The following is a 10,105-nucleotide window of genomic DNA, read 5'->3' on the forward strand; positions in this document are numbered from 1 at the left end:
TGAGGAAGGATATATTGGCATTGGAGGGAGTGCAGAGAAGGTTCACCAGGTTGATACCGGAGATGAGGGGTTTGGATTATGAGGAGAGGCTGAGGAGATTGGGTTTGTACTCGTTGGAGTTTAGAAGGATGAGGGGGGATCTTATGGAGACTTATAAGATAATGCGGGGGCTGGATAGGGTGGAGGCGGAGAGATTCTTTCCACTTAGTAAGGAAGTTAAAACTAGAGGACACAGCCTCAAAATAAAGGGGGGTCGGTTTAGGACAGAGTTGAGGAGGAACTTCTTCTCCCAGAGGGTGGTGAATCTCTGGAATTCTCTGCCCACTGTAAGATAACGATTCGCAGCTTGCCAACCGGCGCCATGCTCTCCCATTTTCTCCCTCTTTTGGCACTTTGAACTTAGTCATTCTTTAGGAAAATTCCACCTAATATCTCAGCATCTATTTCTCAAGCCTGCTCAAAATCTTGGTGTCATTATCTGAGGAAGGATGTCCTTGCTATAGAGGGAGTACAGCAAACGTTTACCAGGTTGATTCCTGAGATGGCAGGTCTGTCATATGAGGAGAAAATAAGTCAGTTAGGATTATGTTCACTGGCGTGTAGAAGAGTCCAAAGATGTGCGGGTTAGGTTGATTGGCCATGCTAAAATTGCCCCTTAGTGTCCTGGGATGCGTAGATTAGAGGGATTAGCGGGTAAAATATGTAGGGATATGGGGGCCTGGGTGGGATTGTGGTCGGTGCAGACTCGATGGGCCAAATGGCCTTTTTCTGTACTGTAGGGTTTCTATGATTTCTATGGAGTGAGAGGGGATCACATAGAAACTTATAAAATTCTAACAGGGTTAGACAGGTTAGATTCAGAAAGAATGTTCCCAATGGTGGGGGAGTCCAGAACTAGAGGCCATAGTTAAGAACATAAGAACATAAGAAATAGGAGCAGGAGTAGGCCATCTAGCCCCTCGAGCCTGCCCCGCCATTCAATAAGATCATGGCTGATCTGACGTGGATCAGTACCACTTACCCGCCTGATCCCCATAACCCTTAATTCCCTTACCGATCAGGAATCCATCCATCCACACTTTAAACATATTCAGCGAGGTAGCCTCCCCCACCTCAGTGGGCAGAGAATTCCAGAGATTCACCACCCTCTGGGAGAAGAAGTTCCTCCTCAACTCTGTCCTAAACCGACCCCCCTTTATTTTGAGGCTGTGTCCTCTAGTTTTAACTTCCTTACTAAGTGGAAAGAATCTCTCCGCCTCCACCCTATCCAGCCCCCGCATTATCTTATAAGTCTCCATAAGATCTCCCCTCATCCTTCTAAACTCCAACGAGTACAAACCCAATCTCCTCAGCCTCTCCTCATAATCCAAACCCTACACTCCGTCCCCTCCTCCAGATCATCTATATAAATGGTAAATAGTTGCGGCCCGAGTACCGAACCCTGCGGCACGCCACTAGTTACCTTCCTCCAACCGGAAAAACACCCATTTATTCCGACTCTTTGCTTCCTGTCGGATAGCCAGTCCCCAATCCACTTTAACACACTACCCCCAACTCTGTGTGCCCTAATCTTCTTCAGCAGCCTTTTATGGGGCACCTTATCAAACGCCTTTTGGAAATCCAAAAACACCGCATCCACCGGTTCTCCTCCATCAACCGCCCTAGTCACATCTTCATAAAAATCCAACATGTTCGTCAAGCACGACTTTCCCCTCATGAATCCATGCTGCGTCTGATTGATCGAACCATTTCTATCCAGATGCCCTGCTATCTCCTCTTTAATAATGGATTCCAGCATTTTCCCTACTACAGACGTTAAGCTGACCGGCCTATAGTTACCCGCCTTTTGTGGAATATAGTTACCCGCCTTTTGAGGAATAGTGGGTAAATCTTTTAGAACTGAGGTGAGGAGAAATATCTTCAACCCAGAGGGTGGTGAATGTGTGGAATTCACTACAACTGAATGTAGTTGAGGCCAAAACATTATCTGATTTCAAGAAGAATTTAGATAAATTAGATTCAGAAAGAATGTTCCCAATGGTGGGGGAGTCCAGAACTAGAGGCCATTCTTTCTGAATCTAATTTATTAATAAGAGATAATATCAGGGTAGTACTGAGGGATGACATAGGCTCTGAGGAACAAAACGTGGAATCATTATGGGTAGAGATGAGGAATAGTAGAGGGAGAAAGACACTAGTAGGTGTGGTATATAGGCCCCCAAATAATAATGTTGAGGTAGGGAGGGCTATAAACAAGCAGATAAGGGATGCGTGTAAAAACAGAACGGCAATAATCATGGGGGACTTCAACATGCACATTGACTGGCAGACTCAAGTCGGTAAGGGTGGAATGGAGGAAGAGTTCTTAGAATGCTGTCGGGATAGTTTCCTTGAACAGCATGTTACGGAACCGACGAGGGAACGAGCTATTTTGGATCTGGTATTGTGTAACGAGGTAGGTAGAATTAAGGATCTTATTGTGAAGGACCCTCTTGGGTCTAGTGACCACAATATGGTCGAATTTCTGATTCAGATGGAAGAGGAGAAAGTTTGGTCCCAAACCAGTGTCCTCTGTTTGAACAGAGGGAAATATGATAGGATGAGGGATGAATTGGCTAAGGTAGACTGGGAGAGCAGGCTGGCAGGTAGGATAGCTGAGGAACAGTGGAGGATTTTTAAGGAGATCCTTTTCAGTTCTCAGCAAAAATATATTCCAGCAAAAAACAAGGATTGTAAGAAAAGGGAGAACCAGCCGTGGATAACGAAGGAAATAAAGGAGAGTATTAAAATAAAAACAGCTGCATACAGAGTGGCCAAAAATAGTGGAGAAACAAGTGATTGGGAAAAATTTAAGAAACAACAAAGAGAGACTAAGAAAGCGATAAAGAAAGGAAGGATAGACTATGAAGCTCGGCTAGCAATTAATATAAAAAATGATAGTAAAAGTTTTTATAAATATATAAAAAGGAATAGAGTGGCTCGAGTGAATGTTGGACCCTTGGAGGACAAGAGGGGGGAGTTAATAGTGGGAAATGAGGATATGGCTGAGTCTTTAAATAAGTTTTTTGTGTCGGTCTTCACGGTGGAGGACACAAATAGTTTGCCAAATATTAACGATAGAGGGTTGGCAGCAGGAGAAATACTTAATACAATTAATGTTACCAGAGAGGCAGTGCTGGGTAGACTAATGGGACTGAAGGTGGATAAGTCCCCGGGTCCGGATGGAATGCATCCCAGGGTATTGAAAGAAATGTCAGAGGTAATAGTGGATGCGTTAGTGATTATTTATCAAAACTCGTTGCATTCTGGGGTAGTGCCGGTTGATTGGAAAACGGCTAATGTTACGCCGCTGTTTAAAAAAGGAAGGAGACAAAAGGCAGGTAACTATAGGCCGGTCAGCTTAACGTCTGTAGTAGGGAAAATGCTGGAATCCATTATTAAAGAGGAGATAGCAGGGCATCTGGATAGAAATGGTTCGATCAATCAGACGCAGCATGGATTCATGAGGGGAAAGTCGTGCTTGACGAACATGTTGGATTTTTATGAAGATGTGACTAGGGCGGTTGATGGAGGAGAACCGGTGGATGCGGTGTTTTTGGATTTCCAAAAGGCGTTTGATAAGGTGCCCCATAAAAGGCTACTGAAGAAGATTAGGGCACACGGAGTTGGGGGTAGTGTGTTAAAGTGGATTGGGGACTGGCTATCCGACAGGAAGCAAAGAGTCGGAATAAATGGGTGTTTTTCCGGTTGGAGGAAGGTAACTAGTGGCGTGCCGCAGGGATCGGTACTCGGGCCGCAACTGTTTACCATTTATATAGATGATCTGGAGGAGGGGACGGAGTGTAGGGTAACGAAGTTTGCAGACGACACAAAGATAAGTGGAAAAGTGAATCGTGTGGAGGACGGAGAAGATCTGCAGAGAGATTTGGACAGGCTGAGTGAGTGGGCGAGGATATGGCAAATGGAGTATAACGTTGAGAAATGCGAGGTTATACACTTTGGAGGAAATAATAACAAATGGGATTACTATCTCAATGGAAACAAATTAAAACATGCTACCGTGCAAAGGGACCTGGGGGTCCTTGTGCATGAGACGCAAAAGCCCAGTCTGCAGGTACAGCAGGTGATCAAGAAGGCAAATGGGATGTTGGCCTATATTGCGAAGGGGATAGAATATAAAAGCAGGGATGTCTTGATGCACCTGTACAGGGCATTGGTGAGGCCGCAGCTGGAATACTGTGTGCAGTATTGGTCCCCTTATATGAGGAAGGATATATTGGCATTGGAGGGAGTGCAGAGAAGGTTCACCAGGTTGATACCGGAGATGAGGGGTTTGGATTATGAGGAGAGGCTGAGGAGATTGGGTTTGTACTCGTTGGAGTTTAGAAGGATGAGGGGGGATCTTATGGAGACTTATAAGATAATGCGGGGGCTGGATAGGGTGGAGGCGGAGAGATTCTTTCCACTTAGTAAGGAAGTTAAAACTAGAGGACACAGCCTCAAAATAAAGGGGGGTCGGTTTAAGACAGAGTTGAGGAGGAACTTCTTCTCCCAGAGGGTGGTAAATCTCTGGAATTCTCTGCCCACTGAGGTGGTGGAGGCTACCTCGCTGAATATGGTTAAAGCGCGGATGGATGGATTCCTGATCGGTAAGGGAATTAAGGGTTATGGGGATCAGGCGGGTAAGTGGTACTGATCCACGTCAGATCAGCCATGATCTTATTGAATGGCGGGGCAGGCTCGAGGGGCTAGATGGCCTACTCCTGCTCCTATTTCTTATGTTCTTATAAAGCTCTAGGGGCCAAAGGGATTAAGGGATACGGAGGGAAGTGGGGATCAGGATATTGAATTCAATGATCAGCCATGATCAAAATGAATGGCAGAGCAGGCTCGAAGGACCAAATGGTCTACTCCTGCTTCTAGTTCCTATGTTTTTATGTAAAAGCAAGGAGATAGCATGAAAAGAGACTAGCAGCTAACATAAAATGGGATTACAAGGTCTTTCATAAGCATGTAAATACTAAAAGGGTGGTAAAAGAAAGAGTAGGGCCGATTAGTGATAATAATGTGGAGATGCCGGCATTGAACTGGGGTAAGCACAGTAAGAAGTCTCACAACACCAGGTTAAGGTCCAACAGGTTTATTTGGTAGCACAAGCCACAAGCTTTCGGAGCACTGCCCACATTGTTTGTACCTTTAAGACTTGATTACCTGTAAAGACTCACATTCCAACCATTATCTTGTAAATTGAGTTTGTATCTATATATGTCCTGTTTGTGAACACAACTCCCACTCACCTGATGAAGGGGCAGTGCTCCGAAAGCTTGTGGCTTGTGCTACCAAATAAACCTGTTGGACTTTAACCTGGTATTGTGAGACTTCTTACTGCGATTAGTGATAAAACAGGAGTCCAGCATGTGGAGGCAGGAGAAGTAGTGGAGGTGCTTTTCATCTGTCTTTCCAAAGGAAGAGGATGCTACCCAAGTTGAGATAAGAGAGGAGGTAACCAGTACATTTGAGGAATTTACAGATGGAAAGGAGGAGGTGTTAGAAAGGCTGTCTTTACTTCAAATTGATAAGGTATAGGGTGAAATACATACAAAGGTACTGGGTGAGATGAAAGTAGAAATTTCAGAGGCACTGGATGATAAATTTCCTGTCTTCCTTAGATGCAAGGATGGTGCCATAGGACTGGAGGTTGGTGAATTTTGCACCCTTGTTCAAAAAGGGGTGCAAGGATTATGCTGGCAACTACAGACCAGTCAGTTTGATTTAAGTGGCAGGGAAACTTCTGGAAGTTATAGTTTGGAATAAAATCAGTTAAATAGGTGCAAGATAATTAAGGAAAGCCAGCATGGATTCATTGAGGGAAAATCATGTTTAAATAACTTGCTGGAAGTTTTTGAGGTGGTAACATAGAAGGTTGAATAGGACAATGCTGTTCATGTGGAGTACGTAAATTTTCATAAGACATTTCATTCAGTGCCACACAACAAACTGACAATACTATGCCTTTAAAAAATGTATTTTAATCATGTTTCTTTGCAGGTTTTTTCAAGCAGCTCCTGGCATTTTATTTTGGCACTGTTTTGTCTGCAGCCAGTGCCCTCTAATTGTTACTGAAGCAATATAATGGACATCATGTTTATTTTTAATCTGGATTAATGCAGTATCCTGGGGTTTTACCACCCTTTTGGAATTGTTGGGTGGAACATGATTGACAGGTCAGGTAATATTTGGGGACAGTTTTTTTTCCACAGAAAAGCCCAAAGTTTTAGTTTCATTTTTCTCAGATGCTGTTTGGACTTGAGACAGAAATCAGTGACTTTTGTTTTCCCCTCTCTCTGGAGTTGCAAATTCTGCTGTCTGTGAGTTACTGTTAGAAGCTGGTGGGGGCAGGCAGTGTCTCTGTCTCTCTCTCTAGAGGCTTTTTAAAAAAGTTCCAGGACAGGGAAGCCTCAGAGTTTTAATCCAGCATTCAAAGGTCCAGGTGTTAAAAGCTGAAAAATCCAGCATCACATGAGCCTACTTGCTTTTTGTGCCAAGTCTAGAAAGGGCTGTATGTTTGTGGGGTGCTGTTTGACTTGGAACATTATAGACAGTGAGCTTTTAAGGTTAATACTATATCATGTTTGATTCTTGTATTTGGTAAATGTTATGCTAAATCTTTTTATAATACTTTGATTGTGTTATTAAATAAACTTTGTTTGATAAAAGCTTCCTGGTGGGTCACTTAAAATATACTTGGAGTGAAACACCTAAAGCTCACCCATGCCAAATTCAAATGTAAAAACTTAGGGTCTAGGCTATCTTCTTAAAAAACCATGGACTTTCTGGCCTGGGTCTTAAAAAGACTTGTGAGCAAAATTCTAGCTCATGGAATGAAAGGGAACGTGGATAAGAAATTGGCTGAGTGACAGGAAACATAGTCATGATAAATAGTTATTTTTCAGATTGGAGAAAGGTTTGTAGTGGAGTTCCTCAAGCATCAGTGTTGGGATCCTTGCTCTTCCTGACATATGTTAATAACCTAGACTGTTGTAGAATCATAGAATCCTACAGTGCAGAAAGAGGCCATTCGGCCCATCAAGTCTGCACCAACCACAATCCCACCCAGGCCCTATCCACATATCCCTACATATTTACCCACTAACCCCTCTAACCTATGCATCCCGGGACACTAAGGGGCAATTTAGAATGGCCAATAAACCTAGCCCGCACATCTTTGGACTGTGGGAGGAAACCGGAGCACCCGGAGGAAACCCACACAGACACAGGGAGAATGTGCAAACTCCACACAGACAGCGACCTGAGCTGGGATTCGACCCCAGGTCCCTGGAGCTGTGAAGCAGCAGTGCTAACCACTGTGCTACCGTGCTGCCCCTATGCAGGGGTATGCTTTCAGAATTTGCAGATGATACTGTCAGGAAACAGAAGTAGTTTTATGTGATCTATATTTGTATTTGTGAGTATCAGAAATAAGATATAGTTTCAAGTAAGCTTAATTTTGTACTTTTTTATTTGTATGGGGTTTGTTTCAGTTGCCTGCATTGTAATGAGGTTTTACAATGTTAAAGCAAATACAAGGGTTGAGAAAAACAAGGCTGTTGCATAGCAACCAGGGGCCACACTGGGACAGCCAGAAGTTTCGAATTAGCTGTAAGTTAGTGCCAGGAGAAGCTGGATACAAGACACGGAAGTTCAGAAAGCAGATTTCCCAAAAGAACAAACAAAAATCCCAGAAAGCAGAGAAAGGGACAAAATTACGAGTGCCAGGAAGACTATGAAGTTGGAAGGGAAAAAATAGGAATTTGAGCAAGATCCTGTTCAGGAGAATTCAAATAAAAAGCAGACAAGAGCTCTGAGTTAAAGAGACAGCTGCAAGAACCAGATTTAAAATTGACTAGGTGAGAAGCCAGGTTTCCAAAGTGATCAAAAGGTTGGCAATATCTTAATACAGCCTGTGAAACAATAGTATTCTGTTGGCAGGCTGGATACCTGAACGATGGCGTGGAAGCTTGAATGCGATCCATAGCAGAAATACCGAAAGGAGAGGTTGAATTATTGCAGGTGGATCTTTGGTGAAGTTATCAGAGAGAAAGCATTGTTGGAGAGGAGATTCCAAGGTGTGTTGTTTGAGAGGAAGTTTGGAAACACTCGTGTGAAGGTCAGAGTTCCAGTGAGACTAGTGGGCCCATAATGTGATGGAAATTGATGAGAAATTCATAGAAGTTGTATTGGCTGGTATCTTGGTTTTAGCATGTGGGATGTCAGACTTATTTGTTTATATGGACTATGCACTCACTAAGAACATTAAGATAAATTTTGTAACCTTTGTTATCCTTAGTTCTTTGAGAAGGTGACCAAAGAGGTGGATGAGGGTAAAGCAGTTGATGTGGTGTATATGAATTTCAGTGAAGCATTTGATAAGGTTCCTCACGGTAAGCTATTGCAGAAGATATGGAGGCATGGGATTGAGGGTGATTTGGCGGTTTGGATCAGGAATTGGCTAGCTGTAAGAAGACAGAGGGTGGTGGTTGATGGGAAATGTTCATCCTGGAGTTCAGTTACTAGTGGTGCACCGCAAGGATCTGTTTTGGGGCCACTGCTGTTTGTCATTTTTATAAATGACCTGGATGAAGACGTAGAAGGATGGGTTAGTAAATTTGCGGATGACACTAAAGTCAGTGGAGTTGTGGACAGTGCGGAAGGTTGTTGCAGGTTACAGAGGGACATAGATAAGCTGCAGTGCTGGGCTGAGAGGTGGCAAATGGAGTTCAATGCGGAAAAGTGCGAGGTGATTCACTTTGGAAGGAGTAACAGGATTACAGAGTACTGGGCTAATGGTAAGATACTTGGTAGTGTGGATGAACAGAGAGATCTCGGTGTCCATGTGTATAGATCCCTGAAAGTTGGCACCCAGGTTGATAGGGTTGTTAAGAAGGTGTACGGAGTGTTAGCTTTTATTGGTAGAGGGATTGAGTTTCGGAGCCAGAAGGTCATGTTGCAGCTGTACAAAACTCTGGTGCGGCCGCACTTGGAGTATTGCGAACAGTTCTGGTCGCCGCATTATAGGAAGGATGTGGAAGCATTGGAAAGGGTGCAGAGGAGATTTACTAGGTTGTTGCCTGGTATGGTGGGAAGGTCTTATGAGGAAAGGCTGAGGGACTCTCACCAACCTTTACAGATGCACCATAGAAAACATTATTTCTGGTTGTATCACAGCTTGGTATGGCTCCTGCTCTGCCCAAAACCACAAGAAACTACAAAAGGTCTTGAATGTAGCCCAATCCATCACGCAAACCAGCCTCCCGTCCATTGGCTCTGTCTACACTTCGCACTGCCTCGGCAAAGCAGCCAGCATAATTAAGGACCCCACGCACCCCGGACATTCTTTCTTCCACCTTCTTCCTTCGGGAAAAAGATACAAAAGCCTGAGATCACGTACCAACCGACTCAAGAACAGCTTCTTCCCTGCTGCCACCAGACTTTTGAATGGACTTATCTTGCATTAAGTTGATCTTTCTCTACACCCTAGCTATGACTGTAACACTACATTCTGCACTCTCTCCTTTCCTTCTCTATGAATGGTATGCTTTGTCTGTATAGCGCGCAAGTGTATGTTAATACATGTGACAATAATAAATCAAATCAAAAAAATGCTGTTTGCCTTAATTACTTGTTCGACTTGCCTGCTAGCTTTTTGAGATTTTGTGATTCCTGCACTGGAACACCGGTCAATCTTGCCAAAATAATTCTAAGTCCAGGACGGACAGGAGAAACAGAGAGTTTCAAATCTGTTTCTTTGGGCGAGTTCAAAGCTGCTGTTAGCACTCAGTGCATGAAAATCAACAGAAATGGTTCCTCGCTTATCAGGGGAGGGGATGGGGCTTAAGTCTCCTGAATGCTGGCTGAGAGCAGCAGAGGGCGCCATTGTCTGAGGTCACGTACCGACCGACTCAAGAACAGTTTCTTCCCTGCTGCCATCAGACTTTTGAATGGACCTACCTTGCATTAAGTTGATCTTTCTCTACACCCTAGCTATGACTGTAACACTACATTCTGCACTCTCTCCTTTCCTTCTCTATGAACGGTATGCTTTGTC

The sequence above is a fragment of the Mustelus asterias genome, chromosome 5, assembly GCF_964213995.1.
Source record: "Mustelus asterias chromosome 5, sMusAst1.hap1.1, whole genome shotgun sequence".
In the NCBI taxonomy this organism is placed as follows: domain Eukaryota; kingdom Metazoa; phylum Chordata; class Chondrichthyes; order Carcharhiniformes; family Triakidae; genus Mustelus; species Mustelus asterias.